The sequence below is a fragment of the Protopterus annectens genome, chromosome 5.part0 (assembly GCF_019279795.1).
Source record: "Protopterus annectens isolate FY-2018-M chromosome 5.part0, PAN1.0, whole genome shotgun sequence".
Taxonomy (NCBI): Eukaryota; Metazoa; Chordata; order Ceratodontiformes; family Protopteridae; genus Protopterus; species Protopterus annectens.
The window spans coordinates 1,745,277,239-1,745,304,120 of record NC_056735.1 but is presented as its reverse complement, the minus strand read 5'-3'; the positions used below and the strand labels follow the sequence as shown (position 1 = coordinate 1,745,304,120).

Here is a 26,882-nt window from a genome sequence, read left to right as displayed (position 1 = left end):
GCCTGGCACCAGTAATTGCATACTGCAGACAAAGAGGAATTCAAATATACCCATACCTGGATGAATGTCTTATTCAAGCAGAAAGCAAGGACATTCTTTTACAGCATCTGGCGTTTGTCAAACACCTTCTAAGTTGCCTAGGGTACACAGTAAACGAAAAGAAATCAAAACTAGTGCCCTCACAAAACATAATATTCCTGGGTGCCAGCTTGAATACAACAGCCCAGATGGCTTATCTCACGCCAGACAAACAACGACAGCTGTTTCAATATTTCAAAATAATGGCAACAAAGACCCAACTCCCTGCAAGAAAAATTCTGCAGGCCTTGGGATTCATGGCATCTTGCATACTACTAATACCATTTGCAAAACTGCATATGAGGAAATTACAATGGTACCTGAAAAGTGTATGGGCTCAGCACAGCCACAGCTTGGAAACAATGATTCCACTCATTCCCTGCCTTCAACAGGAGTTTCTATGGTGGGCACAGGCATGTCACCTCAACAAGGGTGAGCCTTTCACCTTACCCACAGCCAGGCAAACTATGACAACAGATGCATCGGACTATGCCTGGGGAGCACACATGGCAGGACAGTGCATTCAGGGCAAATGGACTACAGATCAGAGACACCTGCATATCAATCAAAAAGAAATGCTAGCAGTGCAGAATGCCCTAACAGCTTTCAAGGACCTTCTACACCCAGGACAACTATTAATAAGGACAGACAACACCACAGTTATGTGGTACATAAACAAGCAAGGGAGCACACATTCCTACCCTCTATGCAGGCAAGCAATGACCTTATGGAATACTGCACTGTCTTACCAGGTTCATTTACAAGCACAGTTCCTGCCAGGAAAGAAAAACACATTGGCAGACGACCTAAGCAGAAACATCATGGATCCACATGAATGGAAAGTAGATCCACAAGTATTTGCAATGATAGCTCAAAAATGGGGACGTCCAGACATAGATCTGTTTGCAAGCCCCCACAACCACCAACTTCAAAAATTTTGCACAAGGACCTTCCATCCACTAGCTTGGAAAATGGACGCCCTCTCATTCAGTTGGAAAACATTAACAGTATATGCCTTCCCTCCACTGCCTCTTCTAGCAAAGGTACTGCTGATAGTCAGATTAGAGAGGCCACAAATGATTCTCGTTGCACCAGACTGGCCACGCCAACATTGGTATCCAACTTTAAGGAACATGGCCCAGGGCCCACCATGGATTTTGCCACAAATTCCTCACCTGCTCACCTAGCGAGACAGTCTGATTCTACACAGCCAGCTTAAGACTTTAAACCTGGCTGTATGGCAAATTACCTAAACAACCAGCCAACACCTTTATCCAAAGCTGTTATGGATGTCATTCTGGAGGCCAGTAGGCCCAGCAAAGGAAAACCAATTCAGACAAATGGAAAAGATTTTGTGCCTGGAACCAGGCTAAAGGCCTAAATCCCCTGGAGCCGAACATTCCTCAGATTCTACAATATTTAACTGAAATGCTACACAAAGGACTTTCCTTTTCATCTATTAAGATCCACGCCTCAGCAATTTCAGCTCATTACTGCACGGATCCTCCTTTATTTTCACATCCACTCCTAAGACAGTACCTCAGAGGGGCTAAGAACTTAAGACCGCCAAGGAGAGCTCCAACACCTACTTGGGATCTCAACTTTGTCCTGGAAAAACTTACACTGCCGCCCTTTGAACCAGCTTTCTCAACTGATTTAAAATTTCTTTCATGGAAAACTGCCCTACTACTAGCAATAACCTCAGCTAGAAGAGTCTCAGAGCTACAGGCACTAATGGCAGTGGAACCTTTCCTCATTTTCCCTCAAGACAGAGTTTCTCTACGAACTAATACTTCCTTTATGCCAAAGGTGGTATCCAATGTGGCCCTAAACCAAACCATTCACTTGCCCACCTTCTTCCCAAATACCCAGAACAAAGGAGAAAGACTCCTGCACTCTTTGGACATTCACAGGCAATTACGTTACTACTTGGATAAAACTAAGGCTTTCAGAAAAACTGACCAGCTCTTTGTAGCCTATGCTACAGGATCATAAGGAAAAGCTATCTCAAAACAGACCATTTCTAAATGAATAGGACATTGCATACATTTCTGCTACACACATCATGGGAAACCAGTACCTGCTAACATTAGGTCCTACTCTACCAGGACTTACAACTACATCAGCAGCCTGTCTCAGGGGAGTGCCAACCAAGGATATTCTGGAAGCTGCTACTTGGAGTTCAGTGCACACCTTCACCAAACACTATCACTTACCTCTTTACTCTAAGACTAGAGCTGGTTTTGCCACTGCAGTTTTGCAGGGCCTACTAGCTTCTTCTAACCTTGTTTGACTCCACCTCCCCTCCTTAGCTTTGGGATTCAACCCGTGTGTGATGACTGCAGCAGGGTAACACGATGAACATAGTACAGTTTTGTACCTACCATAAATGTAGATGTTCGAGTGTTCACCCTGCTGCAGTCCAGGTTACCCTCCCTCCATCCCCTCTGAACTAGCTGAACTTTTCTCTACCACTTTATCCTATTCTACCTCTGTAGTGTATTTACTTGTACCCAAGGGTTTTTTTTTATTTTTATATATAAAAATATATATATGTATATGTGTATATATGTATATATATATATATCTATATATAATATGATTTTTTTTTTTTCCTACCTTTTGGGGGCACCTGACATCTGGGGCAAGAAAACCTGAAGAAAATGGTGTTGGATGCCTCTTATATACCCCTGGCGCACTGACGTCAGGGAAGAAGTGACAGCAACCGACGCCGGACCAAGACTTTGGAATTCGGGCCGACTGCGGGACCGCCTGATGGCAGGATAACTCAAGTGTGATGACTGCAGCAGGGTGAACACTCGAACATCTACATTTATGGTAGGTACAAAACTGTACTTTTTAGCCCATGGTTCTGGTACCAATTATTTGTTTGGTATAGGGCCTCCTGAAGGATATCTGCATCATTGAGGGATTCAGTGATTGCCCCCAGCTTCCAGTTGTCTGCAGACTGTCATCCAGAGGTTTTTCCACATTTTCCTTGACTTCAGAGTATATTCAAAACAGGAGTGGTCCCAGTACTGAGCCTTGTGGCACACTGCTAGTAATTGACCTCTTGCTGGATCTGGATTCATCCATTTTGCATGTGTCCTGTCCATAAGCTAATTGGCTATTCATCTGGTGACACGGGGATTTTATACCCAGTTTTGTGAGTTTATTTATAATACTTGACTGGAGAATTATCAGATATCCTTTTGTTCATATGCTGCTGTATTCATGGCATCAGGGAGCTTGTTCTGGTGAACTCTCAAATGTCCAGCCATTGTACAAAAGTTAAATGCTTACCACTTGGGTGCGTGTGACATCCTGCAACTCTTCTCTGATGTCGGTTGTAAATGGACGTCTTATAAAGTGAACATCAGCACGCATCCACCTCAGAACTTTTCTGCTGCCTGTGTTGACTACCAGCTCCGGTCATCGCTTTATCGGAAGAAACGTTTTTCTACATCCAGCTCCAGATAAGTACCTCATAGGGGTATTCTTATCTTTTCTTGCTACTGCTGTGGGTTTCGTGGAAGGCAAATTCCACATAAGGATTCACATGCACTCTACCTATTCTGTCTAGGCCGAGAACACAACCATACCATGTATATTATTTGTCAGGCCTGTGTCCCCAAAACCCTTAGAAGCAGTTTAGCAGCCTTGAATTTGTACCTTGAGAACCGAAGGCTTAAATGTCTAACAGCACATATAGACCAGACGTCAGAACCCTCGCTAGAGCCCCCAGTCAAGAAGGCCAAAAAGAGCTGGCCTGAACCGACTGCTGCACCTTCCACTCAGCCATACCTCTCAAGGCCAGTGATGGCCCAGAGTCCAAATCAAAGTCCTTGGAGTTAGCAGGCTAAGTATATTTCCCAACCTCTTTCTTAGTGTGTCGAACAGCCCCCAGAGTAGCAGGCCATTTTCCAGGGCCTGCTCAATGCTTTCCTGGCCTTATGTCGGGGCCCAATTCCTACTCAGGCCCCTACGCCCTCTACCTCCAATGGAGCAATCCTTGTCGACCCCTCTGCGAAAGAGGATTCTTTAGAGCAAGAGTATGATGAATCCCTCATCTACTCCTCAGCAATGGCTTCTCCCCTGGGGTATGCCTCCCCAGAGGAGGAGTCCAGTGGTGCAGATTCGCCAGACGAGGATCTCACTTTTACTGAGACCATCACTAAGATGCAAGATTTCTTTAAATGGGATAGCAGCCAAGTCACTGAGACTCAAAAAAAATATGAGTTACTCCAGTTGGAGTCTCCTAGCCCTTCTGCTGTGCCCCCCCCCCCGTACACCCTGCTTTTCTGGATACATTTATGGCTGCTTCTAAAAAGCCTGATTCACAGCCCCCAAGCATCTGGGCAGATTCTACAAGGTGCCTGAAGCAGCAACCTTTTTCTACACAGCTCCTGCTGCAGATCTGGCAATCATTTATTTGACCATGGACAAAACTTCGAAATTGCTCCCCTCCATTTCTCTTCTGCCCACTGATAAAGGATGATGGAATGCCTGGGAAGAAGGTTTACACTTCTGCCACCCTGGCTGTAAGAGCCATCAACTGTCAGACACATATGGCTAAATATGCTCTGGCTGTCATGGCAGATGTAAGAAAACAATTGGAAGAACTGCTAGATTCCCCGACTAAGGCAAAGATCTTGTCCCTCCTGAGCTCTTGCTCCCAGGTCACAAAACGTTCTATTAAGTGCAGCTACGATGGTGTAGGAGTCTGCGCTAGAGCTACTATCTCAGCCTCTGTCATCAGGAGGTACTCATGGCTGAGACTACAACCTCTCCCTTATGACATCAAATCCAAACTCTTGGATGCACCTCTGGACGGTAGTCACCTGTTTGGCGCAGCATCTTCTGATCTATTCAAAGCCCTCCAACCAAAGGGAAGGAACTGCAGGAACTAAGACATATCTTTGTCTCTCCAGTACCTCATTTTCAGCGGAATTACCCAACTAAAAGTTCATTTGTGAGACCTTCTGGCAAAAGACCTCAGACGAAACCCAGAAAGGAACACAGGAAACAGGCCCGCCTCTGTCACCTCTCCCTCTAAACAGCCCTTTCAGGGAAAACCTGGTAGTCTCTGACTACAAGGCTCCTACCTCAGACACCCCTCTATCTATGCACTTCTCCCTCTGCCTTCCTGCTTGGAAGCAGGTTACCCAGGACTTGTGGGTACTCTGTCATAAAACAGGGATACTTCATTTCCTGGGGAGCCAGACCCACCCCAAAAGGAATCCCTCACCCACCCTGAGACCAAATACCTCTCTTCCCACCAATCCTGCAAGAACTCCTTCCTCAAGGAACCATTCAGGAGGGTACCCACCTTGGCAAGAGAAAGAGGATTTTATTCAAGACTCTTTCTGGTCCCCAGAAAGGAAGGTCCCCCCTGGAGGCCTATCGTGGACCTATCCCACCTCAACACCTTCCTCAGAGTCCCCTCCTTCAGGATGCTCTTTCTCCCTACTCTCCTACCCCTGATCCCTCCTCATTCTTTCCTAGTGTCCTTGGACATAAGACACTTACTTACACATCCCCATTCACCCACTTTTCAGGAGGTGCCTTCGCTTCTCAGTGGACTCTGTGCACTTTCAGTTCTGTGGCTTACCCTTTGGTCTTTTACAGCACCAAGGGTATTTACAAAATGTTTGGCACCAGTCGTAGCATTTGCCAGAACAAAAGGAATAAAGCTTTTCCCTTACTTAGACGACATCCTCATCCAGGCTCCCTCAAGTTCCATAACCCTACAACACCTGAGCGTCACCATTTCCCTGCTATCAGGTCTTGGATTTACCATAAACCTCAAAAAATCCTCCCTGATACCCTCCCAAGATCAGGTGTTCTTAGGGTGTCGTATTCTGACAAGGGAAATGCTGGTTTGCCTACCTCCAGACAAGATTGTGATGCTCACATCTTATTAAAGGGAGTTGTTCCCCTCAAAGTCATCTCAGCCAGGGAATTCCTCAGAATCCTAGGGTTTATGGCCTCAGCTACCCCAACTTTCTCCCTGGCAAGGCTCCACATGAGGAAGTTCCAGTGGTATCTGTAAGTTCAAGTCTGGAAACAGCACTTGCTCCCACTGGTATTCATGATATCCATGCTGCCGTGCCTCACCAGAAAACTGAAACGGATCTCCCAGATTCAGAAGAATCCAGGGCTTTGCCCATACCTCCCAACCAGGATCTCTTGGATGCCTCAGACACAGGCTGGGGTGCAACCTTAGGAAACTGGAGAGTGAGAAACACATGGACTCACAACCTACAGAAGTAGCACATCAATATCAAGGAAATGAGAGCCCTGATATTGGTCTTAGAAATATTCAAGAACTACTTTCTACCAGGCACTCTGAGGTGGTACACAGACAATACTACTGTGCTGTGGTACATCAACAAGTGTGGGGGGGGGGGGGCAGAGTCCTACCTCCTGTGCAGACTAGCATTGCAGGCTTGGGAAATCGAGCTGGGGAAACCGATCATTCTCCAAGCAGTTTATATCCCTTTGGCAGAAAATGTGATGGGAGATTGAGCAGGAGCATGACCCTGTCTCAGAAGTGGATGCTGAACAGGGATGTGTTTCTGGACCAGGTCCATCAATGGTGTATCCCAGATGTGGATCTCTTCGCCTTCCCCATGAACAGACCGCTCCCGACCTTCTATTCCAGGGTACCTCATCCAGAGGCTTGGAAGGTGGATGCTCTCTCGATTTCCTGGAAAGGGATGTACGTCTATGTATTCCCCCCTTCCCTCTCATACAAAGAGTCCTGCTGAAAATTCAGAAGAAACGGCCTCAAATCTTGCTGATGACTCTCTATTGGCCAAGGTTCAATCACCATAAGTTACCCCACCGAATGGATCTATTCACACAGGACAAGGGAACACTCCCAACTGTCCACTCTGAACCTCACACTGTGGGTGATGGGTGCTGATTCCCTTCAGACATCTGTACTCATAGTACCTGGTCCGGGTTCTGCAGGAGGCCAGAAAACCGATATTAGAAAATTCTACATGTCAAAGTGGAAGAGATTTTCATTGTGGTGTCTAAAAAAATAAACTGCAACCACTGAGATAGAGCCTCCAGTGGTCTTGTCTTATCTGTGTGACCTTATGAAGTGTGGATTATCTTATTCCTCCATTAAAGTACATTTGTCTGCCATCTCTGCATGTCTACCTTTAATACCTCCTTTAGCTTCCAGGTTAGAAGTCAAACACTTTCTGAGAGGAGCACTTCATCTCAGACCCCCAAGGACCCCCCCCCCCCCTTTGGGATCTCAACTTTATCCTGGAGAAATTGACGCGGTCACCTTTCAAACCAGCCAAAGACTGCTTCCTCCAACATTGCACCTGGAAGACTATCCTGCTGGTGGCCATCACGTCATCTAGAAGAGTTTCGGATCTCCAGGCCCTTGTGGCAGATATCCCCCCCCCCCCCGCCTTCATTGTCTTCAACAAGGACAGGGTATGCTTGCACACTAACCCCACTTTCATGCCCATAGTGTTCAATGAACTGTCTTTAAATCAAACTATAAATTTGCCAACCTTTTTCCCCTCTCCACAGAACAAGGCAGAGAGGATACTTCATGCCTTAGACATTCACAGACAGCTTGGGTATTACTTGGCCAAAACCAAACGCATATCTGACAGGCTCTTTGTCTCTTACAACCCAAGAACCCTGGGTCAACCTGTTTCCAAGCAAACCATATCCTCTTGGATATCTGAAACTTTTTCATGCTGTTAAATTACTCCTGGTAAGTCTCTCCCAGGCCCCAAGGTAGGGCTCACTCTACCAGGGCAGTGTCCTCCTCTAGGGTATTCATTACAGGATTTAGACACTGGTGCTGTCCTCGAAGCAGCTACATGGTCCTCTGTTCACACTTTCACTACACACTACAAACTGGACTTGGTCTCTAGAGCAAGGGCAGGATTTGCCAGAGCCATTCTCTGAGTTTGTGGCAGGATTTGCCAGAGCCATTCTCTGAGTTTGTGGAAAGTGCTTCTGATGCGCCTCCCCTTCCATAGGACCGGAGCTTCTGCACTCTGCCTGATGTCATGAATACAACAGCATATGGATAAAAGGATATAGTATTGTTGTGTAAGAACTTACCATAACCTTAGATGTCCTTCTCTTCTATATGCTGCTCTATAGATGTTCTTTGTATTTCACTGTTGCAGATGTTCTTCATTCCACATTGCTGCAGTCCTAACTATTGGGGTAGTCCACTGTCCAGTCGGCCCGAATACCAGAGTATATGGCTGACGTCGGTCAGGGCGCATTAGACTGACGTCAGTACGTCAGGGTACTAATGCGCATGACCGACGTCATATCCTCAGTCTTTTTTGCCGCATGGTCCGATGCAGAAGCAGTTTTGCGAGTGCAGGTTGGCGTTCTGAAATTTTCTGAAGACGGAGTTTCAGACCGAATCAGAGTTGGCTAAGTACCCCGTTGGGGAACATTTTGGTTTTTTCTTGCTTCAGTATTTAACCGGATGTCAGAAAAAGTGAATAACTGTATTTCTTGTGGGAAACAGATACCTCATAGGGATTACCATACCTTGTGTATACCTTGTTTAGGGCCTGAGCACGATGTTGTTGGATGCCGCTCTTGTGCTAGGTTTAACAAACGCACTATTAAGAGAAGGTTAGACTGTGCCAGGTTAGTGTTTGGGAAGCGTTGCAATTATAAAATGCCGTCGGATGCTCCGGCCCGCTTCGCCCAAGAAGCGCAAGGACAAAACAGCGAAGCCTAGGGTTGATGAACCGCAGTCCCGGACGCCGGTTCTTTAGAAGGCTCAGTGGAGCCAGAGGTTTTGCCAGGAGTTTCTTTGGAGTCTCAGGCAGAGACTTTACTGTTACAGGATGTGCCTTCTCAGGAGGTAGGCCAGGCTGAGGGGCTTCTCAGGTATCTGTTCTTCCCTCTCTTCCCAAGGTAGTTAGAGCCTCTCCTTCTGTTTCCAAAACTTCTTTGAGAGGTAGGCCAAGTTTAGCTTCAGTGGGGGCTTCTCCTAGCACTTCAGGTTCTGTGCCTAAGAAACATATGCTTAAAATGGCAGAAGATTTGATTACTATGATTAGAGGTTCTATGCCCCCTCCTGATAAGAGGCCTAGGGTGGAACCTGAGTTTGATAGTTTTGAACAGTGTTCAGAGGCTTCTGAGTCTTCTGCGGAAGATTTGCAGGAGTATCCTCCTTATTCTGATTCTGATGTGGATGATTCCACTCCTACAGCTTCTCCTCCTGAGGATTTCTCATTTTCAGAGACTCTGCATTCCATGAGGGAGCACTTTAAATGGGAAGGCCAGGATTACTCTGATTCCAGGAAAAGGCTTAGGGAATTCTTGTTTTTACCCCAGCATAGGCCCTTAGCTATACCTCCTGTGTTGAATGTGGTGGAAGATGTTTTTGCAGAGGCTTCCCTGAACCCTGATTCTTTGCCTCCTGCTCCTGTTAAACCTGATAGGTACTATAGGGTGCCTGAAGCTCATAAGTATCTTTTTAAGAGTCCTAGGGCGGACCCGGAAACTGTTTCTCAGGAACCTAAAGGGGTTAAGGCCTCTGTGGTTAAAAACCCTGTTCCCACTGATAAAGAGGCAAGGGCTTTGGATAGATGGGGAAAGAAAGTGTATACTTCTTCCACTTTAGCCATGAGGGCGTTGAATTGTCAGTTTCACATGCTAAAATATCAAAATTATCTCCTTTCACAACTGAAATCTAAGGTGGATGCTTTGGCGGAAGGTATTGAGTGTAAAGAGTTGCTGGATTTAGTTCATGTGTCTGAACAAGTGGGTAAGCATTCTTTGCAATGTGGTTTTGATGCTGTACAGGCCTCCTCGAGGGTGGCTGCCACTAGTTCTGTTCTTCGCAGGCATGCCTGGTTGAGGGATCAGAATTTAGCTGAGCATGTTAAGACAAGGATTTTGGATGCTCCTTTACAGTCTGATGTGTTGTTTGGTTCGCCTGTGGAAGCAGTTTTAAAGAAAATGGAGGACAAAGCTAAGTCTATGCAAACTGTTAAAGATTTTTGCAGGTGCAGCCACCAAGTTTAGTAGAAATTGGCCTACTAAGGGATGGACATATCCTGCTTATGATTCCCAGTCTAGGGGTAGGTCTAGACGTGGTAGGGGCAGAGCTCAAGGTTCTTTTAGGCCTAGAACAGGGAGTTCACCTGCTCAGACTTCTGGTGAGGGCAGGGGTCAGTCCTTTCGTAAACAGACCCAATGACCTGCCTTTTCAGCTGCCAGTAGATTCTCGCCTGGCAGCTCCTTTGGGAGGAAGACTGTCTCTTTTCAAAGAAAATTGGGATTTAATTACTCAAGACAGATGGGTGTTGGATATCATTCACCACGGTTACAGGTTTTATTTCCATACATTGCCCCTTTCAAAGGCATGCCAGACGTTCCTCCTCCACAAAGGAAAGAGGCTCACAAGCAAATTTCTCTGTTACTCCAAATAGGGGCCATTCAGCCAGTCCCTGTATCAGAAAGGGGCCTAGGATTTTATTCTCGCCTGTTCCTAGTACCAAAGAAGGGGAACACGTGGAGACCAATTTTGGATTTATCTATCCTCAACACTTATCTGGACATTCCCAAGTTCAAGATGTTGACGTTACAACAGCTTTTACCTCTGCTGGGCAAAGATCACTGGATGGTAACTTTAGATCTCAAGGAAGCTTACCTTCATGTGCCTATAAGACTAAGTTGCAGGAAGTATCTGCGCTTCCGAGCTGGAAATTCTCATTATCAGTTCTCTGCATTGCCCTTTGGCTTATCTACTGCCCAGAGTATTCACGAAGGTTCTGGCTCCAGTGATAGCTTACTTCAGGCTAAAAGGAATTCAAATCTATCCTTACTTGGACGACTGCCTGATTCTGGCTCAAGAAAAGGAAGACCTTCTACAGCATCTGGAATATGTTATAGCAGTGCTAAGATGCCTAGGGTATTCTGTGAACGAAATAAAGTCCAGTCTAGTACCCTCTCAAGACATGTGCTTTCTGGGTGTGAGACTGAATACAGCAGCCCAGATGGCCTTTTTAACCCCGGACAAACAAAAGAGTCTATCCCTTTACTTCCATCAACTATCTCATCAGTCCGTGCTGACTGCAAGGACAGTCCTTCAAGCATTAGGGTTCATGGCATCTTGTATTCTGGTGCTTCCCAATGCCAAACTGCATATGAGGAAGCTGCAATGGTATCTCAAAATGTATGGACACAGCACTGCCAGGATTTGGACACTGTCATTCAAATAATACCTTGCCTTCAAAAGAATTTTTGTGGTGGGCTCAGGAATGTCACCTAAACAAGGGACTCTCTGTGACCCGCCAGAGGCGAGTCAGATTTTAACGACAGATGCCTCGGACATTGCTTGGGGAGCTCATCTAAATGGAAAGTGGATACAAGACAAGTGGCCTGCCAGACTACAGCATCTACATATCAACATGAAGGAGATGTTAGCAGTCCAGTTTGCATTAATGGCTTTCAAGGAGTTACTTCTTCCAGGGCAGGTGTTGATTCTAACAGACAACACAACTGTCATGTGGTACATCAACAAACAAGGGGAACACATTCTTATCCTCTATGCAGGCAAGCAATGATTTTATGGGAGACTGCTCAGCTTGCAACTAACTCTTCAGGCAAGGTTTCTGCCGAGCACAGAACTCCTTAGCAGATGTGTTAAGCAGACAAATCATGGATCCCCACGAGTGGAAACTGGATCTTCATGTGTTTCAGAAATTGACAGTGTCATGGGGAACTCCAGACATAGATCTGTTCGCTTCTCCACTAAACCACCAGCTGCCAAAGTTTTGCACAAAGGGGTTTCATCACACAGCTTGGAAAGTGGATGCTCTTTCTTTCAGTTGGAAAAATCTTCATGTGTATGCCTTTCCACCTCTGCCTCTTCTTCCAAAGGTGCTCTTAAAGGTCAGACAAGACAAGCCAAGGATGATTTTAATAGCTCCAGATTGGCCTCGCAACACTGGTACCCACTACTAAGGAGTCTGGTAAGGAAGCCTCCATGGCCTTTACCTTTGATTCCACATCTGTTATCTCAGAAGGACGGTCATCTGCTCAATGTCAAGCTTCACTCTCTTCATCTAACAGCCTGGCATATTCTGTGTTGAAACACAGCAGGTCTCAACTTCCTCAACAAGTTTTAAATGTGATTATGGAAGCTAGAAGACCTAGTACAAGGAAAGTGTACGCAGAAAAATGGAAGAGGTTTTTATTTTGGAGTACAGCAAAGAATTTGGAGATTTCTGAGCCTAATTTGAATGTGGCTCTTCAATATCTTACTGAGTTATTGGACAAAGGTTTGTCCTTCTCTTCCATTAAGATTCATGCTGCAGCAATTTCAGCTCACTATGATTGTGACCCACCATTGTTTTCGCATCCTTTGTTCAAGCAGTTTCTTAGAGGGGCAAAGAATATAAGACCCCCACGTAGAGCTCCTACTCCTGCTTGGGATCTCAATTTTGTGTTGGAAAACTTACTCTACAACCTTTTGAGCCTGCGGCTACTGCTGAATTGAAATACTTGTCATGGAAGACTGCTTTTCTGTTGGCTATTACTTCTGCAAGAAGGGTGTCTGAGTTGCAGGCCTTTATGGCAGTAGAGCCCTTTTTGATTTTCCATAAGGATAGGGTATCATTACGTACTAATCCTTCCTTTATGCCTAAGGTGGTTTCTAGTGTGGCTTTAAACCAAACTATTCATTTGCCTACTTTTATGCAGACCCCAAAATAAAGGGGAAAAGATTTTGCACACTTTAGATGTACACAGGCAATTGCGTTATTATTTAAGCAGGACTAAGGATTTTAGGCAGTCTCAGCAGTTGTTTGTTTCTTTTGCTTTGAGTTCAGGGCAAGCCTGTGTCAAAACAAACTATTTCTAGGTGGATTGGGTTTTGCATTGCATTTTGTTATTCCCATCATGGCAAGGAGATTCCAGCTGGGATTAGGCCTCATTCCACTAGGGCTACTGCCACTTCAACAGCATTTCTAAGGGGTGGCAACTAAGGATATTTTGGAGGCAGCTACTTGGAGTTCAGTGCATACTTTCTCTAAGCATTATCACCTTCCTCTCTACTCTAAGTCTAGGGCTGGTTTTGCCACAGCTATTTTGCAAGGCATGTTGTCAGCTCCTGCTTCTTTATGATTTGCCAGCCTCCCTTACCTCTGCTTTGGGATTCTACCCAATAGTTAGGACTGCAGCAATGTGGAATGAAGAACATAGTACAGTTTTGTACCTACCATAAATGTAGATGTTCGAGGATCCACATTGCTGCAGTCCAATTTACCTCCCTCCTTCCCTCTGTGTTTAGGGGTGGTTGTGTAGGTGAGGTTATATGCTGATATTTTTGTATATATTTTTGTATATATTGTACATATTTTTGGTGCAGGTATATTGGGCCTTGTCTTTTTAGGGTCTTCTGACATCTGGGGCAAGAAAAGACTGAGGATATGACGTCGGTCATGCGCATTAGTACCCTGACGTACTGACGTCAGTCTAATGCGCCCTGACCGACGTCAGCCATATACTCTGGTATTCGGGCCGACTGGACAGCGGACTACCCCAATAGTTAGGACTGCAGCAATGTGGATCCTCGAACATCTACATTTATGGTAGGTACAAAACTGTACTTCATCACATTTGGGTTGTCTGCCTGCAGGTAGCCCTCAGTCGGCCTGAATACCAGAGTCTTGGGATTTCTGCGTCAGATGCTGTCGCTTCTTCCATGACGTCAGGTCGCCAGGGGTATAAAACATGCAGCTGATGCCATTACATCAGCTTTTCTTGCCGTGCAGTGTCCAAAGCAGAAGTAGTTTGCAAGTGCTGGTCGGCCACCTCCTGAAATTTTCGTTTTTCGAGTTTCAGACCTGAAGTCTTCTAAAAAGAGAAGTACCCCATTGGGGCATCCTTTTTTCTTGTGCTAACCGATGTCAGAAAAAGTTAACAATTGTCTTGCCTGTGGAAAGCAAATACCTCACAGAGATTTTCATTCTTACTGCATCATATGTTTAGGCCCAGACCGCAACGTTCCTCACTGTCGGTTTTGAGCTTTAAATCGGGCTATCTTTGTCACTAAATTCTTTAGCTTTTGATCTCCGTATTCCGAAATGGCTTTGATAAGCCATCCGACTACCAATCCACCGAAAAAACTTAAGGATAAAGACAGAGACTGCATAGGCCCGGTACTCATTGAGGCACCTTTGCAGCCCGTGGTACTCGCTTCTGCAGATTCGCAGGACTCTACTGAGACCCATTCGGAGTCCGGTATGCCCCGAGAGGCTGCTTCGACTTATGGAACCTGTAGATGTCTCTATCTTGGATGGGTCTGGAGCCGCTGTGCAGGCGCCGGCTTCTGAGGGTATATTCAAGGCTTTCGATTTTCATATTAAACAGACTTCATTTCAAACCAAAAATTCCGAATTTCTCAGGCCCAGAGTTCACACCACGCCTAGGAAACTGACAAGCAAAGCGCATTCTCAGGCCCACATGCCTCAGAAACAAATGCTTAGAATGGCTGAAGATTTTATTACTTTAATTAGGGGAAGCCAGCCTTCCCCCTCTAAAAGACCAAGAACTGATTTTCCTTCTGATTCTTCAGATAGAGTCTGTTGACCCACCAGAAGATTTTTCCTTTTGTGAAACCTTGCATACCCTTAGAGAACATTTCCGCTGGGAATGCCAGGACTAATCACAGTCCAAAAAGAGACTCCATGAATTTTTAAACTTGCTTCAGCACAGGCCTCTAGCTATATACCGCCTGTTCTGGAAATTGTAGATGATGTCTTCTTGGACTCCAGCCTTACCCTTGATACTTTGCCCCTCAGCTCCCAGGAAACAAGGCAGGTACTACAGAGTACCTGACTCTCACAAATTTCTCTTTAAAAATCCTACTGTGGATCCAGAGACCATTTCCCAGGGACCTAAAGGTGTTAAGGCTACAACAGCCAAAAATCCCACCCCTTCAGATAGGGACTCTAGGGCTTTAGACAGATGTGGTAAGAAGGTATACACCTCTACTATTCTTGCCATCAGGGCTTTAAATTGCCAGTTTCATATATTAAAGTATCAGCAACATTTTATTGAACTAATTAAACAGAAAATGATGCTGATTCCGGATTGTGCAGAACATAAGGATTTACAAGAGTTAATGCATTCTGCTAACCAAATTGGAAAACATACTTTGCAATGTGGTTTTGATGCCTTAGAAGCATCTTGCAGGGCTGCTGTCACTGGTTCTGTTCTTAGAAGGCATGCTTGGCTTAAGGAACAAACTTTGCCAGACCATGTCAAAGCAGAATTACTAGATGCACCATTAAACCAACGTCTTTTTGGCAATAAAGCAGAAGTCCTTAAAAGGATGGAGGAAAAAGGTAAATCTATGCAAACTGTTAAAGATTTCCTACAGGTACAGCCACCTAGATTCAGTAGGCAGTGGCCTTCAAAAAAACTGGTCTTTTCCAGTCCCTCCCAGACCTTCTCAGTCCAAATCCAGGGGCAGCAGACCACCAAGACTACAGCCTCAGGGTATTCACATATCTAAGCAATGGAGTACTCCCACCTGTAAAACAGGGAGTAGTAAGCCGCCGTCTTATAGTAAAATCTCACAATGACTTATCCTTAACTCTTCCAAGCCTTGCACCTTTAGGAAGAAAACATGCCCTGCATGCAAAAAACTGGGAGTACATTACCAAGGACAGATGGGTGTTAAACATTGTTTCCCAGGGATACAGAATCCACTTCCACTCACTGCCAATCCCAAACGGATGGCCAGACCTCCCCCCAAACCAGTGGGCAGAGGCCCAAAAGCAAGTACTTTCTCTCCTCAATATCAAGGCTATTCAGCCTTTCCCAGCAGAGCAAAGGGGACAAGGTTTTTATTCCAGACTGTTTCTGGTACCCAGAAAAGAAAACTATTGGCGCCCTATCCTGGATCTGTCTAGTCTCAACACCTTTCTGGTGGTTCCAAAATTCAAAATGCTTACTCTCCAACAGCTGCTTCCTATGCTATCCAACGACTCTTGGCTAGCCACCCTAGACCTAAAAGAAGCTTATCGATACATCCCCATAAGGGAATCGTGCTGGAAATATCTACATTTCAGAGCAGGCTCAATGCACTATCAGTTCTCTGCACTTCCCTTTGGCTTCTACTGCGCCCGAAGTATTCACAAAATGCCTAGCTCCAGCCATTGCATATTGCAGGCAGAGAAGAATTCACATTTACGCATACTTGGACGATTGCCTGATTCAGACGGGCAGTCAGGAATTGCTACTACAGCACTTGACATTTGTAAACAGACTTCTAACTTCACTGGGGAACACCAACAAAAAGAAATCACATCTGGTACCCAGCCAAGAGAATGTATTCCTGGGAGCAAGCTCAAACACAACTTCCCAGATGGCATTCCTCACGCCAGAAAAACAAATTTGACAAACTACTTCAATCTACTGGACACCAAAACCCAACCCAGCTATCTGCAAGAAAAATACTGCAAGCCCTAGGGTGCATGGTCTCTTGCATTCTACTAATTCCATATGCAAGACTGCATATGAGGAAACTTCAGTGATACTTAAAAAGTCTCTGGTGTCAACATTCTCGGGACATGGAAACAATGTTTCCTATCATTCCTTGCCTAAGGACAGAGTTACTTTGGTGGGCAGAGGCCTGCTACCACAAGGGACTCCCTTTCACTCAACCCCCTGCTACCCAAACCCTAACAGACGCATTAATCTATGCATGGGGGGCTCACATGGCAGGACAGTGCATTCAAGGTAAATGGAGCCAAAAGCAAATGCACCTGCATATTAATCAAAAAGAAATGTTAGCTGTACAGAATGCTCTGACAGCCTTCAAAGGCCTTACTCTTCCAGGACAACTATTGGTAAAGACGGACAACACCACATATATGTGGTACATAAACAAGCAGGGGGGAATCCATTCCTACCCACTCTGCAGATTTGCCATGACTCTGTGGAACGCAGCCTTGAGCAACCAGGTGCACCTGCAAGTTCAATTCCTGCCAGGCAAACTAAATTCACTGGCAGACGACTTAAGCAGAATTCTAATGGACCCACACAAGTGGAAATTGGAACCCAACATATTCAAGCTTCCGAGGCACAGGTGGGGAGGCACCAAAGGTGGACCTCTTTGCTTCCCCTCAGAACTGTCAACTGAGCAAGTATTGCTCCAGAACCTCCCCACAGCCAAGCATGGAAAGTGGATGCCCTGTCCTTTATATGGGAAAGCCTTTCAATCTATGCCTTCCCCCTCTGCCCCTCCTCTCGAAGGTTCTACTAAAAATCAAACAGGACAAGCCAAGGACAATCCTGATTGCATCAGACTGGCCACTCCAGCACTGGTGTAACCTCTTTTGTGCAGCCTGACAGTAGTGCTACCATGGCACCTGCCTCAGACCTCTTCCCTGCTGTCACAGCAGGATGGCCAGATTTTGCATCCTCTGTTACAGACCCTGAACCTAGCAGCCTGGCTCATCCCCTGAACTCATCACCAGCAACCCTCAGTAAACAGATGCTGGATGTCATCCTTGAGGCAAGGAGGCCTTGTACTAGAAAATCCTATTTGGGAAAGTGGAAAAGATGCTGTTCTTGGAGCCAGTCTCAGGGAATGGAGACAACTGTGCCCAGCTTACCTCGTATACTAGATTGCTTAACAGAAATGCTCCAGAAACGCCTATCCTTCTCTTCAATTAAGATTCATGCCTCTGCCATCTCAGCTCATTATAATGCGAGCCACTTCTCATCTCTCATCCTCTGGTCAAACAGTTCCTGAGAGGAGCCAAAAATTTAAGACCCCCCCCCCCCAGGAGAGCCCCCACTCCAGCCTGGGACGTTAACTTTGTATTGGAAAAGCTCACACTTCCTCCCTTTGAACCTGCTGCTACAGCAGAGTTAAAATTCCTCTCCTGGAAAGCAGCTTTACTTCTAGCCATCACTTCAGCAAGAAAAATGTCTGAATTGCAGGCCCTTATGGCCTTGGAACCTTTCATTATCTTCCATGCGGACATAGTTTCCCTCAGGACTAAACCTATCATTTATGCCTAAGGTATTATCTAGTGTGGCTTTAAACCAATCCCTTCATTTGCCAACCTTTTTCCGTAATCCTCAGAATAAAGGGGAAAGGATCATGCCCTTCCTGGACATACACAGGCAGCTTAGGTTCTATCTGGACAGGACTATGCCTTTCAGGAAAACTGACCAGCTGCTATTCGGCTTTGCTGCAGGGGCAGAGGGCAAGGCCATTTCAAAGCAAACCATTTGTAAATGGATAGCACACTGCACCCATTTCTGCTACAAACACTATGGGAAACCTACCCCACAGGGGATCAGAACACATTCCTCTAGGGCTACATCTACCTCTACAGCCTTTCTCAGGGGAGTCCCTGCCAGGGACATCCTGGAAGCTGCAACCTTGAGCTCTGTACATGCTTTCACCAAGCATTACCACTTACCTATCTTTTCTAAATCCAGAGCTGTATTTGCCACAGCAGTCTTACAGGACCTGCTTGACAGCCCTAATGCTTCTTGACTGCCTCCACTCATCCTCAGCTTTGGGAATCAACCCAAATGTGATGACTGCAACAGTGAAACATGAAGAACATAGTACAGTTGTGTACACCTACCATAAATGTAGATGTTAGAGTGTATTCACTGTTGCAGTCCTGGTTACCCTCCCTGCAGCCCCCTGACGTCTCTTTACTTCTACCTATCCTTTTTTGTTTGGCATACCTTATATTGTTGGTGTTTGCTTTTTGCTTGGGGTGTTCCACATCATGTAATTGCTCCCTATTTAGGCGGCTCCTGACATCTGGGGCAAGAAAAATGTATGGCGTCGGCTGCATGTTTTCTACCCCTGATGACCTGACATCATGGAAGAAGCGACAGCATCCATTGCAGAAATCCCAAGACCCTGGTATTCAAGCTGACTGAGGGCCACCTGCAGGCAGATAACCCAAATGTGATGACTGCAACAGTGAATACACTCTAACATCTACATTTATGGTAAGTGTACACAACTGTACTTTTCCCACCCAGCCTTCCCCCTCACACTTGCCTGATTCCTGACTCCTGGAGCACCCACTCCAGAGTTGCCGACTCCAGCAGCATTCAGTTCTGAGGTGGATGCATGCTGACGTCCGCTTTATACCCGATGTCCATTTACAGCCGACGTCAGAGAAGAGGCGCAGGACATCGCATGCACCCTAGTGGTAGCATTTAACTTTTGTATAATGGCCAGACGTTCAAGAGTTCACCAGAGCAAACTCCGTGATGTCATGAATACAGCAGCATATAGAAGAGAAGGACATCTAAGGTTATGGTAAGTTCTTACACAACAATACTATCCCTTGGCCAGGTCGAGATAGGCGGTATGTACTGTTTTACCCTCGTCCATGCCCTTATTGAATCCACCAGATTCAATAGGCATGACCCGCCCTTAAAGCTAAATTGGGTCAGATCCAGTCATTAGAAGTCTTCTATGTCATTCTTTATCAAGTCCATATTATTCTTTCTATGATCTTTACATATCAAACTCAGTATATATGAAAACAATCAAACGTATGGGTCTGCAATTTCCCGGTTCAGTAGATGGTCCCCCTTTATGCAGAAGGATGACTGTTGCTGTCCTCCACTGTATTGGGACAAAACCACTCCAGAGGCTGCGATTAGAGATCCTAATGGGCCTGAAGTCCTGATTTAAACTGTTTGAGGCATCCACGTATAAGTAATATTCCCTGCTGAAAGCTGATTATTTCTCCCAAATTTTTTTAAGCTCCAAAATAGCAGATCTGAAGTTGTCAATCTTCATTTTGTCATCAACATGTGTGTGGGTTTGGTTCTGATGCCTCAGAACTGACCCAGCCACTTCTCTTGCTTGTGGATTCCAAAAAAAACGCACGAGCATATCCCTTACCCATAATGCTTTGGATAGATTACCTCAGATCTCTTTTGTTGCTTTCAGCTTCAGACGTGGTTTTCCATTATGCCTTATTCAGTTAACTATAAAATGTGTATTAAATCACCTATTTCTTCATTTCTAAGTATAAATAAAGGAGACCAAGGTGACGCACCAAACCACAAATTTTAATACAACATTAAGCGTTTTCGTCCCGGTATTGTGGACTTCATCAGAGTTTATATACACATCAGAAATCACATGTTCACATCAAACTTGACAGTCACATTGTGAATTTAACGATACAACTTAATCACCTACCAAGGCACAAGTTAACTCTTTCCTTCCTTTTAAATTTCTCCTATTAAAACCCAAATTCTTTTTTGTGAAAATTGTTATAATATAAATTAATACTGAAACAAAATTAAAAAAAAAATAGTTTTCATTGGTTAGGTTATGTTTTATATTTATTGGGGGTTTTATGATAACTACTGAAGTGTCTTAAATAATTTGTTGTCTTGAATTGGGCAGCTGAATTCAAATTAAAATGAAGCGTTTCCTTTGGAACAGTGGGAAATGTTTCATTGGCAAAGTCTCTCCATGTGTTTTATTATCAGAAGAATGAGAAGCAGAGACCCATTCTGCTTCATGGCTCATTTTTTGTTTGACAGATCTTTGTATTTCCTCCGTAACGTGTTCTGCATCAGAAAATGACTGATCCTCCAGGAAAAATATTCTGAAGACAACTGAATACATCAGCTTGAATCTCTTACCTGTTTGTTGATGTTCCCTTTTATTACTGGAATAAATGTGTGTCTCTTCTGCCTGGTGTACATTGAAGAATAATCATTTCCAAAAACACTCCCCTGTTCCAACTTTTAATACTTTGCTCTTTTGCCACAGTTTTGCCAGGGTCAACTCTTTCTACTTGTACGTGTGCATCTTTACTAATATAGGTGTTGACTGTTTTCTCATGGCCAAATATGGAGCATGCACACAGTCTGCCCTTTCACTTAACAGTTCTTGCTGTGGAATACCAGCCCATTTGCTTATTTGTGCATTCATAAAATTAAAAGTCTCTTCATTCTAGTTTCTGTGGTACAGCAGAAAATTATTTTCCCTATGTGCTCTGTTAATCTTATTCTTCAATTTTTGAAACATTTCTTCTTGAGCAGTCTCATGTTCTATTAGTCTTTTCCTCATTTCGACCTCTGATTTTTGCAGTTTTATCAGCTAGCTCTTGAGTATCTCTGTAAAGCTACTTCCATTATTTTTATAGCCTTTTGTTATTTGAGTTGATATAGTTGTTCAGTGTTTTAAACGGCTTTGAGCAGATTTTACTTAAATTTTCCTTTAGATTACTGGAAGCCATGTCTTGCATCAAAGCTGGAGGGTGAACTGCTTTTTCCTGAACAGCCATGTGGTTCTTCCAAGGCATTGTTTTCTCTCCACCAGATGTTCTTTGTGTTTCACTGTTGCAGTCATCACATTTGGGTTATCTGCTTGCAGTAGCCCTCATTCGGCCTGATTAACAAAGTCTTGGGTCCTGCGTCGGTTGTTGTCTCTTCTTCTCTGACGTCAGGTCGTCATTGGTATAAAACATGCAGCTGACGCCATTACCCCAGTCTTTCTTGCTGTGCAGTGCCCGAAGCAGAAGCAGTGCCGGTCGTCTGACTCCTGAAATGTTCTTTTTCAAGTTTCAGAACTGAAGTCTTCAACTAAAAGCTAAGTACCCCATTGGGGAAACTTTTTCTTGCTCTTAACCAGTGTCAATAAAAGTAAATAATTGCATTACTTGTGGAAAGTAAATACTTCATAAAGATTTTCCTTCGTACTGTATTCCTTGCCTAGGCCCTGACCATGACATACCTCGCTGTCGGTTTTGTGCCTTATTTAAACTGCGAACTATCCGTCTGTATATTTACGCTTCTAAATATTTTGGTGCTCGGTTCAGTTATCCTGATATGTCTTCATTCAGCCATCCGACTATCGACATTCTGAAAAAACGCAAATATAAAGACAGAGACACGCCGCCAAGGTCCACAGCTGCCGATGACACTTCTCCTAAGCCAGTCGCCAGTTCGCCGGTACTCAGGTGCTTTCGCAGCCCCTGATACCCGCTACTGCTTATTCGCAGGCCTCTACTGATACCCATTCGGAGTCCGGTATGCCGTGAGATGCTTCAGCTGTGGAACCTGCGGATGTCTCTACCTTGGATGGGTCCGGAGCCACTCTGCAGGTACCGGCTTCTGAGGGTGTATTCAGACCTACTGACTTGCATATTAAACCGGCACCATCTTCTTCTTCCAGGCCTAAATCTTGAAGCATGCCTAGAAAACTGATGCCCAGACTGCATGGTCACGCCTCTATGTCTAAAAAACAAATGATAAGAATGGCTGAAGACCTTATTACTTTAATCAGGAGAAGCCAGCCTTCCCCCTCTAAGAGACCTAGGGCTGAGTTTGTTTATGATGCTTCTGACCAGGATTCTGAATTTTCTGTTTCCTCTGATGACCAGGAATTACCCTTATCTACCTATGAGGATTCTGATGCTGAGGACTGTATTCCCTCTGCCCCCCCGAGGATTTCTCTTTTGGTGAAACCTTGCATACTCTCAGGGAGCATTTTCGTTGGGAAAGTCAGGATTTCTCTGATTCTAAAAAGAGGCTTAGGGATTTCTTACTCCTGCCACAGCACAGGCCTTTAGCCATTCCTCCTGTACTAGACATAGTTTTGCAGAATTCAGCTTGGCCCGTGACTCTCTACCTCCTGCTCCCAGAAAACCTGATAAATATTACAGGGTCCCTGACTCTCAAGTTCCTATTTAAGAATCCTACTGCGGATTCTGAGACCATCTCGCAGGGGCTTAAGGGCATTAAGGCTACTACTGCCATAAATCCTACCCCCGCTGATAGAGACTCCAGGGCACTGGATAGATGGGGTAAGAAGGTATACACTTCTGCAACTCTGGCCATTAGGGCCTTAAACTGCCAGTTTCATATGAAAGTATCAGCAGCATATTACTGGATTGCTTAAACAGAAAAGGATGTTGATTCCTGATTGGGCTGAAAATAAGGATTTACTGCATTCAGCTGACCAAGTTGGAAAACATACTTTGCAGTGTGGTTTTGATTCTCTAGAGGCATCTTGCAGGCCTGCTGTAACTGGGTTTGTACTTGGAAGGCATGCTTGGCTTAAGGAGCAGTCCCTACCAGATCATGTTAAAGCAAAATTACTGGATGCTCCCTTGAACCAGGACCACCTGTTTGACAACAAGTCAGAAGAAGTTCTTAAAAAGATGGAAGTAAAAGCTAAATTTATGTAAACTGTTAAAGATTTTTTTACAAGTACAGCCGCCAAGATTTAGTAGGCATTAGCCTTCCAAGAATTGGTCCTTTCCTGCTTCTTCCAGACCTTCTCAGTCCAAACCCAGATCCAGCAGAGCTCCCAGGCTGCAGTCCCAGGGTACGCACAGGACTAAGCAGTGGGGGGCCTCCACTTCCAAATATGGGAGTAACAAAACTCCCCTCTAAGGTAAACTGTCTCAATGACTTCTTTTTAAAACTTCCAAGCACTTATCAACTAACTTCCCCTTTGGGGGGGGAGATTGCCTTCATGCAAAGAACTGGGAGCTCATTACCCAGGACAAATAGGTTTTAAATATAGTGTCCCAGGGATACAGATTTCACTTCCACACGTTGCCAGCACCAAGCGGGTGGCCAGATCTACCCCCAAATCAGTGGGCAGAGGCCCAAAAGCAAGTACTTTCTCTATTAAGCATGGGGGTTATTCATTTGGTACCAGAAGAGGAAAAGGGACAAGGTTTCTACTTGAGACTTTTCCTGGTACCTAGAAAAGACATTTCATGGCATCCTATCCTGGACCTGTCTACTCTAAACACCTTTTTGAAGATTCTAAAATTCAAGATGCTGACTCTATGCTAGGCAAAGATGCCTGGTTGGCAGCACTAGATTTAAAAGAAGCATACCTGCACATCCCAGTCAGGGAAACTTGCAGAAGATACCTATGCTTCAAAGCAGGCTACACAAACTATCATTTCCTTGCATTGCCCTTTGGCTTATCTACTGCGCCCAGGGTATTCACAAAGTGCCTAGCTCCAGTTATTGCATTTTGCAGGCAAAGAAATATTCAAATATACCCATACCTGGACGATTGTCTAATTCAGGCAGAAAGCCAGGACATACTTTTGAATCATCTGGCCTTTGTACAAAGGGGGCTAATTTGTCTGGGGTACACCATAAACGAAAAGAAATCACACCTGGTACCCTGTCAACAAATTGTATTCCTGGGAGCAAGTTTGAATACAACTTCCCAGATGGCTTTCCTCACACCAGAGAAACAAATTCATTTGACAGCCTACTTCAAACAAGTGGCCACAAAAACCCTGCTATCTGCAAGGCAAATATTGCAAGCCTTGGGGTTCATGGCCTCCTGCATTCTTCTAATTCCATATGCAAGACTGCATATGAGGAATCTACAATGGTATCTATAAAGCCTATGGTGTCAACATTCTCAGGATCTAGAAGCAATGATTCCTGTCATACCTTGCCTAGCATTCCTTTGGTGGGCAGAGGCCTGCCACCAAAACAAAGGACTACCATTCACACTACCCCCTGCTGCCCAAACCCTCACAGATGCATCAGACTATGCATGGGGAGGCTCACCTGGCCGGAAAGTGCATTCAGGGCAAATGGAACCCAAGTCAAATGCACCTGCATATCAATCAAAAAGAAATGTTAGCTGTACAGAATGCTCTGACAGCCTTCAAGGACCACATTCTTCCAGGACAACTAATGGTAAAGACGGACAACACCACTGATGTTCATCGTGTTTCACTGTTGCAGTCATAACTGTAGGGTGCTCCTGCCGGCAGGCAGCCCGAGGTCGGCCAGAATCCCAAAGTCTGGGTCCGGCGTCGGCTGTACAATCCAGTACCCTGACATCAGTACGCTCTGGTACATAGCCCTCAGCCGACGCCATCTTCTCCAGTCTTTCTTGCCGTGCGGTGGAAAGCAGCTCGCAAGTCGTTGGTTGGCGATTTTCGAACAGCGTTTTTGGTTGTTGTCCGAAGTTCTTACTTCTCTTCTCAAAGCTAAGTACCCCGTTGGGGAATCTTTTTCTTGTTCCCCCGATGTCAGAAAAAGTTAATAATTGTATTACGTGTGGGAAACAAATACCTCATAAAGATTTCCATTCTTACTGTCTACCTTGCTTAGGCCCTGACCACGACGTTTCTTGTTGTCGGTTCTGTGCCAAGTTTAATTCTCGTACTATCAAACGCAGGTATGACTGGGCTCTGAATTACTTTGGCAGATGCTTCAATTATAGAATGTCGTCGGATTCTACCGGAATTCAAAAGAAGCGCAAAGACAAGGACAGGCCTCTGAGGTCCAAACAGGACTCGTTGCAGCTGGAGCCGGCATCCGGTTCGGCTGTCGTCAGTGAGGCGCTTTTGCAGCCCCTGTCGTCCGCCACTTCTGAACCGATTGCCGATACGGACACCCATGGGGAGCCATCAAGGCCTTCTATTTTATCTGCTGCAGGACCTTCGGACGTCGCTCCCTAGGATGGGTCCGGAACCGCTGTGCAGGTACCGGCTTCTGAGGGGGTATTCAGGCCTACTCACATCACTATTGCAAAGGCAAAGACAAAGACTCCTGTACTTCTGAATCTACTCCCAGGACACAGAAGCAATTGTTAAGGATGGCTGAAGATTTGCTTTCTATGATTAGGGGTCCCCCCCCCCCCCCGAGAAAAGGCCTCGACAGGATGTTCCTGTGGATTCCTCTGACCAGGCTTCTATATCTTCTGTTTCTTCCTCTGATCAGGAATATTCTTTTCCTCCTTATGAGGATTCGGATGCTGAGGACTCCTTGCCCTCTGCTTCTCCGCCTGAAGATTTTTCTTTTGGGGAAACTCTACATGAGATAAGGGAACATTTTCATTGGGAAGGTCAGGATTATTCTGCTTCCAAGAAGAGGCTTAGAGAATTCCTTCTTCTTCCTCAACATAGGCCTTTGGCTATCCCTCCTGTTCTTGACATTGTAGATGATGCTTTTTCCGAGGCTAATTTGAATCCTGATTCCATGCCTCCTGCTCCCTCTAAGCCTGATAGGTTTTATAGGGTTCCTGAGTCTCATTTGTTTTTGTTTAAGAATCCTTCTGCAGATCCTGAAACTATTTCTCAGGGTTCTAAGGCTGCTAAAGTTGCTACTTCTAAGAATCCTATTCCCTCTGAGAAGGATTCTCGTGCCTTAGACAGATGGGGCAAAAAGGTATATACTTCTGCTACCCTTTCTGTTAGGGCTTTAAATTGCCAGTTTCATATGTTTAAGTATCAGCAATTTCTTTTGTCTGTTTTAAAGCAAAAGCTTGCCTCTCTTCCTGCATGTGCAGAAGATAAGGAACTACAGGATGTATTGCATGCAACTGAACAACTGAACAAACATAGCTTGCATTGTGGTTTTGATGCTTTGGATGCTTCTTGCAGGGCCGCAGCCTCTGGTACTGTTATCAGGAGACATGCTTGGCTTCGTGAACAAAGTTTACCTGAACAGGTTAAGGCTAAATTATTAGATGCCCCTGTTCAGCATGATGTTCTTTTTGGATCTAAGGCTGAGGAGGTTATTAAAAAGATGGAAGAAAAGGCAAAATCTATGCAAACTGTGAAAGATTTCTTGCAAGTTCAGCCTCCTAGATTTTCCAGGAATTGGCCCTCCAAAAATTGGTCCTTTCCCACGTCTGACAGGCCTCAAAGGGGAAGATATAGATGCTCCAGAGGTCGTGGCCAGGCTCAGGCCTCCTACAGATCAAGACAATGGACTGCTTCTTCACCTAGAAGGGGAGAAGACAGATCCCAATCTCAAAGAAAGCA

General features: G+C 45.1%; 1 protein-coding gene across 1 annotated transcript in view; it reads left to right on the top strand.

Annotated features, from left to right (window-relative positions):
* The window catches only part of MORC3 (MORC family CW-type zinc finger 3), a 2,525,474-nt gene that overhangs the window by 2,378,286 nt on the left and 120,306 nt on the right, over positions 1–26,882 (top strand). The gene's annotated exons all lie outside the window — the stretch shown is intronic.